The 17,232-nt window shown below is 40.0% G+C and overlaps 1 protein-coding gene across 1 annotated transcript in view; it reads left to right on the forward strand.

Annotated features, from left to right (window-relative positions):
• The window catches only part of CAST (calpastatin), a 114,010-nt gene that overhangs the window by 602 nt on the left and 96,176 nt on the right, over positions 1-17,232 (forward strand). Inside the window, exon 2 of the mRNA XM_011944320.1 lies at positions 12,474-12,536. The gene's annotated coding sequence lies outside the window, so the exon portion shown is untranslated. The remainder of the gene's footprint in view (positions 1-12,473; positions 12,537-17,232) is intronic.

The raw sequence follows: 17,232 nt of genomic DNA on the forward strand, positions 1-17,232 counted from the left end.
CGGGGCAGGGAGAGGGCTCGGGGCTCGGCCGCTGCCCGGCAGGTGGCTGGAGGTGTCTGCGGTTCCCGGGCTGGGTCCAGTGCGCTGGGCGTGGCGTTGGCCGGGTAGAGTGGAGTGGGGGCGCGCGGAGAAAAGTTGGCTGGTGAGACGTGGGTGAATGAGGATGAGGGTGAACGGGGAATGAGGTTCACTCAGGACCCCCGAGTGAGTGCAGTGGTTTCACTGGACAGCGGAATCTAGTTTTCCGCGGTAAGGCCGGGCCGCAGGGCGTGGCTGCCTGGAGACGCAGAGCCTCTTCCCTAACCAGCCTGCAGCCAAATCGGGCTGGCGGGGAGGGGCGGGGTCTGCGCCGGGCTCCACCCCCAGGGTTCTGCCCACCTGGCAGCCGCGGGATGTGCCGAGTTCAGTGCCAGCCAGGTCCCAGCCAGGCAGAGTGCGAGCCCGGCGCCCCCAACACAGCACCCCGCGCCCTCTCTGGGTCCCCTGCCGTGCGGATCGGAGTTAGCCGGTTGTTGCCATGGCATTCGCCAGCTGGTGGTACAAGACGGTAAATAGGAGCGGTTGTGCCTGGGCAAGACTGGGAAGGGAGTGTGTTGGAAGGGAATGTGTTTGCTTTGCCCTTCTGGGCGTGCGAATGAAGCGTTGTCCGGGGTTTGGCGTGGAAGGGGTGCGGCCCGGGTGCGAACCGGGTGCGACCTCCTCGCAGACCTTCAGGTTAGGCTCCGGGAGAGGCTGGAGACTCACCCTCTTGTGGTATGTGTGAGCACGCTCGAGCGTGAGCAGCGCATGCACCTTTCTCGCCCCTGTGTCAAGCACTATGCTCTGCTGGCGCTCACAAGTGGGATGGAACTGGAATTGTTGCTGGAGGAATTCTGTCTAGAAGGTGGATTCCTGAATGAACTCGGACGCAGCCCGCAAGAGCTTAGATCTAGGGTTCGTTTTTAATCCCTAAGCAAAGGAGAGGCAGATGCAATGTGAGGCAGGGAGAAAATCCCAAACACCAAGGGTTAGAAGCAACTGAGATCTGAGACCAAGACCCTTGGAGAGGGCGGTGGAGGGGTTGGGGAGAGAAATCGAGAAAGATAGAGGGAGGGAGGGAGAGAGGGCGCGCACAAAAGCTAACTGCTCTGCACTGTATTACTTTGGATGAGGGACAAGAATGTTCCATTTGTTTGGTGCATTGAATGTCTGTCCTACCAATTAGGTGTGATATCCAGTCTAGCTGGCACTTCTAGTGTTTTGGAACCGGGAAGCATGATTTAACATTAGACTGCGTTCCAAAAAAAAAAAAAAAAACCACACAAACTTTTGTTGACAGTGAGAGCCAAAATGTTTATGTCTCATTGATTTCTGGTGAGAATTAAAAAATTAGGTATGTCTCTTTCTTAGCATGTGATATTGGAAAAAGCAAAGATGTTGAAAACAGACACACTTTAGAGCTAGAAACCCTGTATAAGAATCAAGAAAGAAACTGTTACTTATCAGACAATGGACATTTGTTGATCATCTACTATGTGCCAGGCAGAATTATATCCCACAAGTAGTGGTTTTTTTTAGATTATTTTTTACTCTCCCTTTCTATATATATAGTATGTATGTATAGTGTGTGTATGTGTGTATATTTATAAGATATATATATATATATATGCACACACACACATATACTGTACAGGGTCTCTCTCACTATGTTGCCCAGGCTGGTCTAAAACTCCTGGTCTCAAGCGATCCTCCCATCTCAGCCTCCCAAAATGTTGGGATTACAGACATGAGCCACTGCACCAGGCCTGCAAGTTCTTTTTAAAGCCTCCATGTACACTGTGGAGAACAAAGAGTTTTTCTTAAATGGAAATAAGTCAGCCTTTTCCATCTGCTTTCACATCTGTAAAATAGAAATCATATGCACTACATAAGTATTGGTGAGAACTAATTAGATTCAAAAATCAAGATACAATATACGTATACTTTTAAGAATTGGAAATTCCAATTTCCCTTGAGATATTTCTTCCTGAGTGTTTTCCAGTACATTTCCTGGACTTTTACATGTAGCATTTTATTGATGTGGTAAGAGCAAACGTTTGCTTTGAGTCATTATTGGCCTAAGGATCTTATCAAAATGCACCATGTACATTATCTGCAAATATGGATAGGGATAGTTCAGAGTTGACATCAGACTTCTCCTTCCAGACTCATGATTCTCTAAAGGAAACTCTGCTGGATTACTTGGATGAAAGTAGTTTAAATCTATGTTTTTAACCCTGTTTTGTTTAGTCATGGTCTGATGTTTCTGCTAAAACTTCTCTTAGAATTCAATTTTGGTACTATTATGAAAACCTTTTGCTGGCCCTCCTAGAACCAGCTACATGCCTGTGATCAAGCTGTAACTTTTCCCAAACCAATGCTATTCAATAGAAATATAATATGAGCCACATCTGCAATTTTAGATTTCCAAGGAGCCACTTTAACAACAACAACATCACAACAAAAAGCAGGTGAAATTTGTGCTAATTGATATATTTTACTTAACCTACTATATCCCGCATATTATTATTTCATCATGTAATCAGTGTATAAGCCATTGAGATATGTTACATTCTTTTTTATGTTAATTCTTCAAAATCCAGTGTATATTTACACTAATAGCATATCTCAATTCACACTTGCCATATTTCAAGAGTGTTCAGTAGCCACAAGTGGCCAGGGGCTACAGTAATGGACAGTATAGCGCTAGAACATGGACTCCTAAACTTTCTTTTTTTCCTTTGGTGATAGGTGGGTGGTCACAGACAATTTTGAGAATCAAATGGGATTTATGGACTGCTTTCCCTTGCAACAAAATACATACAAATGTACACAAAATGCAGTTTCCAATATAGCTTCAGGGAGTTCAGAGATTTCCAAAAGACCACCCATAGATCCCCCAAAGGTCCATGGAGCCAGTTTATAACATATATTTATATATACACACACATATATGCATACACACATACACACAAACATATGCAATCCAATGTACATATATGTGCATATTTATATATAATACACATGCATGTATAATACATATACAGATAACTAGATTTACATGTGTATATATCTACAGATATAAATACAGATGTCTGTATATACACATGCATGTATAATACATATATAGACACAGATTTATATGTGTATATATCTACAGATATAAACACAGATGTCTGTATATACACAGACATCTCAGAATACTTCAGATAAATCCTATAATTAAAATATCTTTGTGGAATCCTTAAATACTGAAAAGATTGTAAATGATCTAACTTTCAATATTTTGGCAGAATAAAATGAAATAATTAAAAGAATGTCTAAGATGCATTTGTTTAACAGCATGCCACCTATAAAACTAGTCAGTGAAACATTACAATGTATATTTCCACACTGAATGCCATCAATCCTATTTACTTTATCTTCTGAAGAATTATGTGGTTGTAGTAAACATACACACACACCCACACACACACAACTTTGAAAAGCTAAATTTGAAGAACATCTTATGAGCCATGAAACGATCAAGCGTGAACGAAGGTTACTTTGGCCCACACCAGTAATCACATTCCTGAATCATAAGTTGATTCTATTAGGCTATGTTAATTAAAGGTGTTTCTTAGCCTAATTAGATCCATAGATCTAGTGACAGCATGATCAAGGAGCCCAGTCATTTGGGAGGCCCCGTCATTGCAACCAGCCTGGGAAGAGCGTTGCAAGCCTCCCGTGGCAGGATAGATCACTGGCTCACAGTGAATTTTAGAACTAAGGAAGGCAAATAACAGGGTCTGCAAAAAGGGCACAGACTTTAGGGTAATGGAAACACAGAGGTCAAATACAGCCTTTCTCTTTCAGCTGACAGTCTTTGAATTAGTTTGCTCCCCATTTTGTATACGCCTTTAAAGCTAAGAGTAGCATCTGATAATATTTTTCTTTAAAATCAGTTTTGGCACTTCCCAGAAAGTTAATTATATTCTACAAGTGCCTTTTAAAGAATGCTATAGCCTTCTGGGGTGGGAACAGTCGCTGGTTATGTGAGATTCCATGTGGATAGGTGGGTAATTAGTTCTGACCAGATCGTCTCAGCAGATACAAGACTACTCTAAGTAGTCCATCATTTTTCCCCCTTGAGGTATTTTAAAGATGAAAATCATATTAACAGATACTAAAGTTCTGTTCTTTAAGTTGTCTCATTTTCCTTTCGTGAAAACATACCCAGAAAGCTTTACAGCCACCATAAAGGGGGAAAAAGTATATCAGATGTCTTCCAGTTAAGAAAAAGGCAAGAACAGCTCCATCCAATAAACACTGTTTATGTAAGTTATCTCCTCAAATGGACAAGTCAGTTAACTCAAGAAGAAAAAGGTATAAAGTTATAGTTTCCAAAAATGTGTGGAATTTGTTTTGATTGTAAAAAACTCATAGAACATAAAAATAAATTTGGTAAAGCTCAAAGATGTTCACAGTTGTTTATTGTCCACCTGCTGTGTGTCAGTTTTGTGCAGAGTGCAGTGGACACACAAAAAAAGTCGTGCAGTGGTATGTGCCTGGCCTCCTCTTGCATGTCTCATAGATAAAACTACAAGTTCATTCTCATGACTGACTGCTGTGGCAACAAAGTAACTATTTAAGTTCTCACGATACCCTCTTTGACTTAGGGAAAACTTATCAAGCCTTACTTGAGGTGAATCCCAGGAGCTAATCTATGACAGGTAGTAGATGCCACCTCTGAAAACTGGACACATAGGGCCTGTACCTTTACGGTGGCATCTTGTCATGTCCGCTAAAATCTTAAAATGTTAGAAAAAAACGAACACTTGGGGTTCAATGAAACATAGGGATTTCACAATTATAGCTATGCAGTTAATCCTTGATACATATTAAGCATTAGTACACAAAATAAGAGAAGAGTATAATGAGGCTGGGCATGGTGGCTCACGCCTGTAATCCCAGGACTTTGGGAGGCTGAGGCGGGTGGATCACAAGGTCAGGAGTTCAAGACCAGCCTGACCAAGATGATGAAACCCCCATCTCTACTAAAAATATAAAAAATTAGCCAGGTGTGGTGGCAGGCACCTGTAATCCCAGCGACTCGGGAGGCTGAGGCAGAAGAATGGCGTGAACCTGGGAGGCGGAGTTTTCAGTGAGCCCAGATTGTGCCACTGCACTCCAGCCTGGGTGACAGCAAGACTTCATCTCAATAAATAAATAAATAAATAAATAAATAAATAAATACAAGAGTATAATGACCTCTTCGTATACCAATCATTGGTGTCAATAATTGTCAACTTTATGCCAATCTTGTTTTATCTGTTAACTATCACAGCTGCCAGCACAAACACACACACACACACCCTTTCAACATATTTTAAAGTATGGGAATTGCAAACACAAGTTTCATACTTGTAACCAAATTGCTGTAGTTTGTTGGGAAAGTGAATTCTTTAACCCCCATGTAGTTTACCTCCTTGAGTATAATATGAAGATGTGAGAATAATATATAATACACAGTCATGAGATACACAAAGTACTAAACAAAAGCTTTATCAGATGAACCTGATAAGTTTCCTTTGTACTTTAGGGAAAGTAAAATACTAAATTCTTCAGTTCTAATGTTTACAGCCTTAGGAAATGAAACCCTCAAACCTTTACTCACTGGCTTCTAATTTACCACAGTCAGATTGCTGCCAGGGAAAAAAAAGGAAAGGAAAAAATTCAAATGGAATCCTAAAAATAAAAAAGCAAAGAAACAAGCCCCCCAACAAAGGCAAACCCTTTCAAAAAATTGCCAACCCCTGGGATAGATACCATTAGCCCTATTTTACAAGAAGAAACTGAAAAATTACATTGTCTGCCCAAGGTCACGGTCACATAGCCTCACAAATCTGTGCTCTTTCTGCCCTGTTAGAGTCTATTGCAGTCAACTAACAGAGGGCAATGACTCTGAGTATTTAAAACAAAGGGAATGTAACATAGGGGAATTGCTTATCCAGGCAACAAAAAAGGCTGGGAAGCCATCAAGGGAGGGTGAGGCAACCCAGAGATTAGAAATTGTAGGAAGCTGCTACCATCCCTAGTCTAGAGGGACACAGGGAGGACAAGGGTCACCTTGTGGAAGCTGGAACCACAGCTGACCCATCCTGCAGGAGGTGCTACTGGAGGAGGGGGTGGAGAAAAGGGAATACCACCCACCCACTACCTCTAGTCTCCTGGCAGTGCCTGCTCTTGGCTAAACCCAACTTGAGGCCATCCATCAGGAGAATTGCAGCCAGCAAAGTTCCACTGCAATTTGAACACAGCAGAAGTAGAACAAGGAATCCACCTGAAGGGGGACACTCCTAGGATCTGCACACAGGGAGACTGTTCTGAAGCAAAATCAGCTTTACAGAAGCTTTGGTCCTTCTGCTTGTTTGCTGAATAATTTTGCTTTAGCAAGTAGAATACATATACAAATATATCGTAAGGTATTTTTGTGGGAAATACCAGTTTGCACATTGTCTCTTAATTTTTCAAACTACCTTCTTGGCCTCTTTCTCTTTTGTCTAGTTTACTGATCTGAAAAGAGCAAAGGTACTTCTCAGGGAATGTTTATGGGCTTGTGGAAACATGGTCTTTCAATCAAGAATTATTTGTTATGGTCCTACCACACATCTAGGAACAAAAGGATGTAATTTACCCTGTGATTAGGAAGGCAAGATGTATGGGTTTATAAAGTAATCAGTAAGCAATAGAGTGTACATTAGAGTGCTACTTTGTTTGCTTTACTGAGAAAAGAGAGATTAATATGCAAATGTGAAAACATGATGCTCCATTAATAGGGCAAAACTCAGAATTAGACAGGAAATACTGGTGTGAACATAGGGCACTGTGCGACTTCACTGAGCAATCCGAGTTTACCTAGGGGGAGCCCAGAGCCGCCCCAGTCTGCCTGACCCTGGGAACCTCCCCATGGGTGCCGACTCAGTGGGATGGTTTGAGGAGCAGAAACTTCCACTTCCTATCATGGTGCCCACAAATCTTCCCCTAAAACCAGTGGTTCTCAATCCTGGTTGTATATTGGAATCAGCTGGGGAAATTTAGAAAAATGTACCCATGACCAGGCCCCATTCTATTCGAACTAAATCTAAATCCCTATGCCCTGACACAAATGTTTCTAAAAGCTTCCCAGGTGCTTGTGACAGGCACTGAAGGATGGGACCTACTGCGAACCTGAAGACTTTGTGATCCTTGGGAGCCCCTGGTACAAGCCTTTCTTGGTGTGTATGATGGTAGACAGCTGAGTTCCATGAGCTTGGAGAGTCCAGAGGCACCAAGATAACCTTTTATTGCTCCATCAGTTTTCCACAGCTGTCCCTGGACATGCAAATACTATTGCAATGAAATTCTCACCAAATTGAAGAAGGAAAATTTTTAAGTTTTCAAGTAAGTCACCCACTAAGGCATATAATACAATATATTTTAGTATACTCACAGGGTGGTCACAACCATCAGCACAATTTTACTTTAGAATGTTTTCCTTTCCTCCTAAAAGAAGCCTCATACTTTAAAAAAAACTAATAATAAAGCAAAGGCATTTCAGAAGCACACTAGCATTTCATAGTCTTTTCACAGCTGAACTTAACGCTGGCAAGGACTGCTTTTCTGTCTTCCTGCTTCTTTTATATGTGAAGAAGTTTCTTTGATTTTTATCTTATTTTGTGTGACATGTTCCCTTGGCTGTCTATGTCTCTGTGTGTATCTCGGTAATAACAGGGCAGGTGCCCAAATGCAGCAGGGTTGAACCTCGCCCTGGCAGAAGCCCTTAGCTGGGTGAGAGCTAAGGCTCTGAGCCTTATTGCAGTTAGCTCTTACTGACTTTTTTCAGATTTATGGGTTTGTTATGGCAGATTTTAAACATACAGAGGCTGTCACCTAGAATGAGGACAAAGGACAGTTGTACTTACCAACTATGTGATAAAAATGGGGATGAAAACAGTTTGGAAAATTATTCCTTCTTGAATTAAGACTGCAAAGCCCTTGATCTGATTTTTTTCCCTGGCTCTGAGCTTCTGGAGCACATACCCCCTTCATCTTAGCCCCCATCTAGTCTCCTGTCTTCTATGGCCTTGTCCTTCCAATGAAATTCTTTTCTATGGCATCCTGTCCTGCTCTTCCTGTCTTTGGCCTCCTCTCTAGCTGCCAATACAGGACAGAATTCATAAGTATTGTGTGTTCTATACATTTAAAAAACAAATTTTAGAATAGGAAGGTTTTGTGTTTTGTTATTTTTCGTGCCTTTTGTTTTGTTCTCATTTCAGATCACTGGCATGCTCTAAAGACTTTTTTGATGAAAATCCTAAGATCCCAGTTAGCTTTCAACTAGATCCAAAGTAGCTTAGTCTCTGGCCCACGTAATCCTGAGTGGTATCACCATGGAGAACCTTGCTGTTCAGATCTTCAGTTTCTTGATTCATGAACCAAGGCGACGGTGGGTACTCCCTAGAGCTGCTGTGGGGAGCAAAGAAGACCACATAGGAGATGCCTGGCACTGGGCCTAGCACAGAGTAGATGCTTAGGAGGTGTTAGTTTCTATTCTCTAATTAGTTTTGTGGTTCAGTTCTCTTTCCCCAGCTGTCACTCCTTCCCTGTTCCCTGCTCATCTCACTCTCCTCAACTCGGCAGTTACACGTAGTAGTGGTCAGCAGAGTTTTCTCTCTTCGCTCTTTAGACTCCTGCAGATTCCTGAGCCGGATCAAATTTGACATATGTCATTCCCAAATATTTCATTCCGTCTTCTCAGTTATGTGAAAAGTACTCAATTATTTCATGAATCTCTCTCAGAGAAAAGATACAATTGACTTTACATCATTAACAGACTGCTGAATATTGAATAATATTCAAGAAATGATCAGGGCAATGGTTAATTGATAAACTTGTTATTTACTGGAAATTCTTGTTAATTGTCTTAGAGTGATAATAGTATTGGGTATATACCAATACCATTTGGGAAAATGTTCTCAAATTTAAGGAGATGCATGGTGAAAATTTAGGGGTAAAAGTTCAGGATGTCTGTAATTTACTTTCCAATACAGGTATATAAAGACATGTAGCGCCCTCTTGTTCTCTCCCTCTCCCTCTCTCTCTCTCTCTCTCTCTCTCTCTCTGTGTGTGTCTCTATGTATGCCTGTGTGTGTATGCAAACGGCAAAATTTGGCAACAATGGTAATCGTTGTTGAAATCTGAGTGGGGGGAATATGTGCATTCATTGTATTATTCTTTCAACTTTTCTGTCTGTTGGAAATTTTTCATGATGAAAAGCTGGGCTTAAAATAGGAACTGGGCTGGAAGCAGTGGCTCACACCTGTAATCCCAACACTTTTGGAAGCCGTGGCAGGTGAATCACCTGACGTCAGGAGTTCAAGACCAGCCTGACCAACAGAGATGGGCAAAACCCTATCTCTACTAAAAATATAAAAATTAGCTGGATATGGTGGTGCATGCCTGTAATCCCAGCGACTTGGGAGGTTGAGGCATGAGAATAGCTTGAGCTCAGAAGGTGGATGTTGCAGTAAGCCGAGATCGCACCACTGCTCTCCAGCCTGGGTGACAGAGTGAGACTCAGTCTCAAAAAAGAAAAGAGAAAAAAAAAAAAAGAACTAGAAAAATATAATTCATGAAGTTCTAAAAAAGTTGGCCTTTTATTATAAGTGATTTTTATTTATGTCATTATACTTTTGTGTATTTTAAAATAGCTTTCTATTGTGAGCAACTTTTTCTTTTGAAGTCAGAAAATAACAATGCTTATAGTACATAATTTTAAAGTTGTTACTTTAAGTTGCTATTTTAAGGGAGAAAAGGCTGTACATGCATTTACTGTGGGGTAATAAATTATGATACATATTTGCCACATGAGCAGAAAGCAGAGTGAGACCCTGTGGAGAGCATGGAACCTTGTACCAGACAAGAGCAAGTCACCTTTTAAAGTTTTTTCATTTGTAAAATGGAATAATTGCACCTCTTGACAAGTAAATGAGGCACTCAAAATAGTAAACACCCAATAAAACAGTGGCTATTATTGTTATTACTTATATTATGTAATCTGAAAAAATATGAATTATAGATTATGAATGTGATATCATGGTTCTAAAATTGCCAGTTCTGGAGGGAGACAGATTTAGTAATCTCTGTCTTTGTAGAACGAGTTTTCTAGAGATGTTTAAAGAAAACTTTTAGGCAAATTTAACAGAGCTTATCTGAGCAAAGGATGATTTATGAATTGGGCAGTACTGAAAATGAAAAGTGGTTCAGAGAGCTCAGTACACTCCAGCAGCATGAGCAGCAAGCTTTTATAGCTGCATGTGGAAGCAAAGCGAAGAAATTACTTGATTGGCTACAACTAGGCATTTGCCTTATTTAGGTATGGTCTGATGAGAGGTTTGTAGTTATATAACCAGTCAGCTGGTTGGCTGGTTATGATTGGCTGAGGCTCATTTTTGTTTTGTTTTAAGCCATTTACAAGAAATGCCTTCAAGTTAAGTTTCAGTGTGCTTAGCAAGGTATCCGAGGACAGAGACTACCTCAGGCTAATGGCCCCCTTATTTACTTTAACAGAGATCAAGTCTGGCTTTTACAAATTTTTTGCTCACCAATTATTCTAGTATTTATCAATTGCCATATAGCCATGATATCTAAGTGGGCTTTAAAATGGTTCATTTTAAAAAGATTCATTTAATTATTCAAGACTGATTGCCCTCAGCTCTGTATAAACAAACCCTTGACTAGGATATATAGGAAAAAGAAGCCCTGTAGAGGGTTTCACCAAGCTATTGCACCCTGGCTGCTTTTCAGTGGGATTCCAATCACTAATCTATGGGAGTGTTTCTTCTGGGTAAGAATTGTACATTCATGAATGTGCCTTATGGCTAGTTGTTCATACAAAACACTATTAAGAAAGGAGTTCAGCCACAGGTTCTGGTATTCCTTGGCAATTTTTAGTAGCATATCTGTTGATATGATTAAAGAAAACATTATCTAATTCCATTTAGCATGTTCTAATAGCAAAAAACAGATTTTAGTCAGAAAGGCTGTTTTGTGACCTTTTCCCATTTACCAGTAGTGTTTCCTTGTAAACACCATCAAATCACTATTATTCTTAGTTTTCTCATTTATAAAACAACATGAGCTTCTTTTTTTGTATCAAATAAGACTATATGGAAGTGCCTTGTATATAATAATATAAATTATTATTATTATCATTCTTCTTAATTCAAATAATTTCACTGACCTACATATCCAGGTTATTATTCTGCTTTAGGGAACATAATAGCATTTTATATTTTGATTCAATTGAGGGTGATTAGGATTGAATTCAATGGTAAGCTTTTGTTTTTTCATATTTTGCTCCCTTTTCCCACTTTCTTGAACATCCCACAGTGTGACAGAAATGAAATAATTCTTTGTACCCCCATTCAGGAATATATAACTATTTTTTCATTTCTCAAACAATTTCAATGAAGTTTGGCTTATTTTACCTTATTGCCAAAACAAATGAATATGTAAGCTACTTGAAGCTTTTATGCCCCACGTAAAAATATTTGCATTAGGGAGAGTTTGATCAATAGGTATAAAGATAGTTAGTTACGAGGAATAAGATCTGTTGTTCTATTGTACAGTAGGTGACTATAGTTAACAGTAATGTATTATATGCTTCAAAATAACTAGGATTTTGAATGTCCTTACCACAAAGAAATGATGACTGTTTGAGGCGATAGATTTAGTAATTACCCTGATTTGATCATTACCCAATGTACATTCAAAACATCACCTTGTATCCCATAAATATGTACCATTGTTATGTGTTAATTAAAAATAAAATAACACTTTTAAAAATTGCATTTATCCTCGGTGTCCTAGTAAGAAAAATAATTATGTTTATAGACATAACGAAATCTTAAAGCCATAATACATAGAAGAAGTTGCAGGTATGGTCTTTGTCCTTCAGGTTTTATCTTTCTGCATTGGTGAATATGTGGAAGAACTCTAGGGAATTCCGTTGGAGGACTCTTGAGTCCCTGCTGAACTGAGCCTTAAGTATGGCTTCAGGTGAAACATGGTTCTTAGAGATCTCATCTCCTTGATGAATGAGATGTCTACCATGCTGAAAACCTGAGCTTAAAATTCGTGAGGCATTTTTTAGGAGATAAGATGCCGCCTTGGCATCACCATCAGCTCTGCATCTAGTTAATTACAGACTGACCTTCTGGATCCCAAATGAATGTCTGTAGCATCCCTTGATTTTTGAAAGCCACCTACATTGGTGTGAATTACCAGCATTCTCAGGAGGAAGATTAAAGTGGTCCTTTTTTTTTTTTTTTTTTTTTAAAAAAAAGGGTATGCATTTAGCCTTTGGGGATTAAAGCTGCTATCATCTGTGTCATCTTCTTAATTATTAAGCATTATTTTTTACTTTTTTACAGCATGTCAGTGAAAAAACCAGGGAATCGCCTTCCAAACCAGGAGAAAAGAAAGGATCAGATGAGGTAATTTCCACAATACTGGGCTTTCATTTTCTCTTGCTTTTAAACTGTGAAATATGCCTTGAAATATTAAATAATGATGCAGCGAAGAGCTTCTACTTTGCTTAATATTGGGAAATTTTGATTTAACCAAGTTTTGATTCAAGAATAGAGAGGGAAATCACTAAAAATCAATTTAAAAAGTTGTTCCTGGAAATAGAGCTTGTATGAATACTTTCCCTTTAGTAATAGAACTATTACTAAAGGTACTATTGCTTAGGGTGTTTTCCCTATAGGAATTGGTGAATCCAAATTGTTTTGTTGGTGAACATGTCAAGTGTAGAAGGGAAAACACATGCTGTAGTAGAAAGAAAAATCTTTTTTTTTTTTATGACATAAGCCATGCAAGGAGGACAGGGAAAGCCAGATTAACCAGTCCTTCAGATTCATAAACAAAAGGAAGAGATAACTATTTAATTTGCATAGATTCTATGGAAAACTAGTAAAACCAAATTTCCCCACTTTGAGATGGGTTTTCTTTGAGGCTGTATCTTCTTTCACTGAATGACATACCGTTCTTTGCACTGTTAAGAATGACCTATTTCTCTACGGAAGAGTCATGTGAAATTTCTGCCCTTCCAAAGGGTACAAGATTTGCCTTCCTTTACCTGCTCTTTATGTGTTAAATCTCAATATAACTGGATAATATATTCATCTTTATCCAGTAGAAATTGAGTTGTTTCTTACTTGTAAACGTCATATAGCCAGGTTCTAAAAGGTATATGGAAATTTAGAAAACATCAAGTGATCATTTGATTTTTCTCTATATTATCAACATTAATCAGGTGTTTTTCTGAAATTTAGTTCTTCTTTCTGCTTATTTTCTGCAGTTTCAAAGTAGTCAATATGTAAGGAGGCTGTTATGGCTAGAACCTGCTATGCATTCTGTACTAAAGTTTATACCTCCATTTTCTACCATTGTTTTCATTACCAGTACCCATGAAAATGTAATTTAGATTGTTTCTTACCAAACAAGTTTTCAGTGAATTTTTTATAGCCATGAAAGGCAAATGATTCTTTAAAAATAGAAAGTAGAAGTAAACATATTAAGATTTCATCCTGTTTCCTGGTTAAATTAATAAAAGATACATTTCCATTTAAAAAAACACACACACACACACAATTTTTTCCTTTTCCCCGCATGTAAATCTACCACCTAGTGTCAGCCGGGCGTGGTGGCTCACGCCTGTAATCCCAGCACTTCATGAGGTCAGGAGTTCAAGACCAGTCTGGCCAACATAGTGAAACCCCGTCTTTACTAAAAATACAGAAAATTAGCCAGGCGTGGTGGTGTGCGCCTGTAATTCCAGCTACTCGGGAGGCTGAGGCAGGAGAATCGCGTGAACCCGGGAGGCAAAGGTTGCAGTGAGCTGAGATCGCGCCACTGCACTCCAGCTGGGTGATAGAACGAGACTCCGTCTAAAAAAAAAAAAAGGAAAAGAAAAGAAAAGAAAATCTACCTAGTATCATTTAACTCATTTATGAACCCTACCCTTTAAATATATTTCCAGATAGGTTATCTATCAAATTATTATTAAGCAAATGTTGAACACTTCCTGATTGAAAACCATAGTGTTCCTTTATTCTCCAGACCAGTAAATAATGTTTTTGGATGTTACTCTCTATTAATGTTAATCAAGGTTATTTGCCTAAAAAGGAAGTTTTCTTTTCCAATATGGTCAAGTGGATACAAAGCCAATACTAATTTGGTCATTCTTGCCAATTATAACTTGGAAACTTAATATTACAGCTTGAATATACAGGATGTACTGGCGTTATTGGTATGTAACAAGTGATGACACATAGTTAACTCTTTGATGTCCGGATTATAATGTCTGTCATCTCCATATTTATAAAAGGTTTAGAAAGGAAAACACTGTTAAGAAGCCCAGTTATAAGAGGTAGACTTTACTTTGATTTAAAACATTGAAAGGCTGAACTTCTACTTTAATGAAGGAACGGGATTTTTCTTCTCCTTACTGGCATAGCAATTCTGACATTGTTTTATTATATTTCTGGTAAATTCACATTCATGACTCCTGCCCTTGTGCCAAAGCCTGGACATAATCAGTGTTTCGACTCTGTCCCAACCAGCAGAAGCAAAAAGGGGATAGAGACTTTTCTCTGTCCCCATAGCTTAAATCATGGCTTTAGACAAAATAAATTTAACAGAATTTGTTAGAGCAAAGAATGATTTGTGAATTGGGCAGCGCTCAAAACTGGAAGAGGTTCCTAGAGCTCTTCTCTCTCCTTAAATTCTACCCGTATGTATTTGTTAAGGTGGCCAAGCATGGGGATGGGTATACTTGGTAGTCAGGGTATGTTTCCAAAATGGTCTGCCTCAAAGGGCCTCATTCTTTATGTTATGCACAAATAAGTCATTGATGAGATATTGTGTCCTGGAGACAGTTCGAGGAAACTGTCCCACTTTAGGCATTATGTTAGCCTTGATGTTCACGACTGTAAAACCATGAGCAATCTGAATTTGTTATCTGTCCTGCCTACCATCCACAGTTTATTGCCATCCCCTTTTCTTCTCAAAATTACCAGAGAAAGACTTCCTGAAACTGATTATTTCTCCCAAATATTTTCTTACCTACTGCTCTGTTGACCAAAACGTGAGATTAAGAAGCTTAGTTTGGATTTTAGTAATCCATTTTCAAACTGGCATGTACCTGACATGTTAAATAACTTACCGTCCCCAAGCATATGCAAATATACTGGTTAGTCCTCTGAGGAGAAATCAGGGCCTTTGAAACAAAATCACTTTGAAAATTTGCTTTCTATGTTAGGGGTACTTCTTCACAGTTTTTTCTTCTCTTTTTATTATTCTGCTGCATTTCAATTAGAGATGCCAGAAAAGGGCACAGAGGAGGACTTTGGGAGGATATAACCAGAAGAAAAAATTGATGAGGGTTAGATGAGAACCACCACTATATTGCCATATGTAAAAATACATGGAGGGCCGGGTGTGGTGGCTCACGCCTGTAATCCCAGCACTTTGGGATGCTGAGGCGGGCGGATCACAAGGTCAGGGGATCGAGACCATCCTTGCTAACATGATGAAACCTTGTCTCTACTAAAAATGCAAAAAAAAAAAAAAATTTGCCAGGCACGGTGGCATGCACCCATAGTCCCAGCTACTCGGGAGGCTGAGGCAGGAGAATCGCCTGAACCCAGGAGGTTGAGGTTACGGTGAGCCGAGATTGTGTCACTGCACTGCAGCCTGGGCGACAGAGCAAGACTCTCTCTCAAACAAACAAACAAAACAAAACAGACATGGAGATGAATGTAGCCATGTGAATTTCAGAGCTCTTTCTCCCTTGCTATTTGTCAATAGTTGTTTTTCTTCGGAATATTACCCCAACACAACCTTTAAGTGATCCTAAGATACCTGCAGCAATTTTATTTTTATTTTTATTTTTTTGAGATGGGGTCTTACTCTGTCGTCCATGCTGGAGTGCAGTAGCGTGATCATGGCTCCCTGTAGCTTCGACCTCCCCTGGCTCAAGTAATCTTCCCACTTCCCAAAGTGCTAGCATTACAGGTGTGAGCCACCACGCCCAGCTACCTACAGCAATTTTAATAGAATGTTGAAACTAGTATATCATTTGTCATGCTGCATTTGAAGTACAAATACTTGAGAACAGGGTAAGGTAAGTGTCTGTGAGAATTTATTTATGTTTGCTTGTATATACCAATTGTTACGAAGTTTTCAATTTTTTCTCAGATGGAGATGAATTATAGGGCCAAAAGTTTCATGGACTAACAAACCAAAGATAAAGTAACCAGAGAGGAGGAAAAAGGAAAATGAAAACACTTAACATCAGCAACTTTAAATACAGTAGAACAAATAAGTCTTTCCAAACCTGCAATCAAATCTATTTAAAGGATGTAACTGACACATCTGGCCACACTGGGGGAGTGTGAATCTTTTGGCAACATATTTCAGTAAAGTCCTGGGGAATGGAATTTAAAGTATAAAATGGGCATGATCTCAGAGAGCCAATTTTATTTTATTTTTTTTTTTTGTTAATTGAATTCATGTTTAATAATTACAGGCACCGTGCCCCCCCTTCCCCCTGCCCAGGCAGCAGCAGGGGTGGTACAGGGGCTGGGGCATATGCCCCCAGCAGCGAGGACGGCAGTCCCGAGAGTGATTTTCAGAAAATAAAAAAAAGGACCCCAGGGGCAGGCGTTGGTGCCCCTCCCCACCCCAAGACACACCAAATTTCAAGACTTTATATATAATATATCTCTGTGCCCCAGGGGGAGGAGAGGGACACCTGGTGGCATCCTGGAGGGGGGCCCCAGGCAGCCCCAAGCCATCCTGCCTCTTCAGCCACTTTATTAGTTCAGACACATCACACTACAGGCACCCACTGCCACCGCCGCTGCTGCCGCCCCCCTGCAGTCCAGGCGGCCAGCAGGGCCATCTGTGTGTCCATGGGGCTCCAGGTCCCCGGCCCCACCAGCCCTCAGTTGTGGTCAGACTCCTCCTCTGCCTCACGGAGCCACTTGAAGAAGGCTGTGACAGATTTAAGGGCCACACCCTTGCCCTGCTGCTCAGCGGGGTCCTTGCTACTCTCCCAACTGTAGAAGGCGTCCTCCTTTACCACGTCCTCGTCATAGAGCGCATCAAAGAACATCCGCAGCAGGT

Source organism: Colobus angolensis, unplaced genomic scaffold (genome assembly GCF_000951035.1).
Source record: "Colobus angolensis palliatus isolate OR3802 unplaced genomic scaffold, Cang.pa_1.0 Scaffold23, whole genome shotgun sequence".
Lineage (NCBI taxonomy): Eukaryota > Metazoa > Chordata > Mammalia > Primates > Cercopithecidae > Colobus > Colobus angolensis.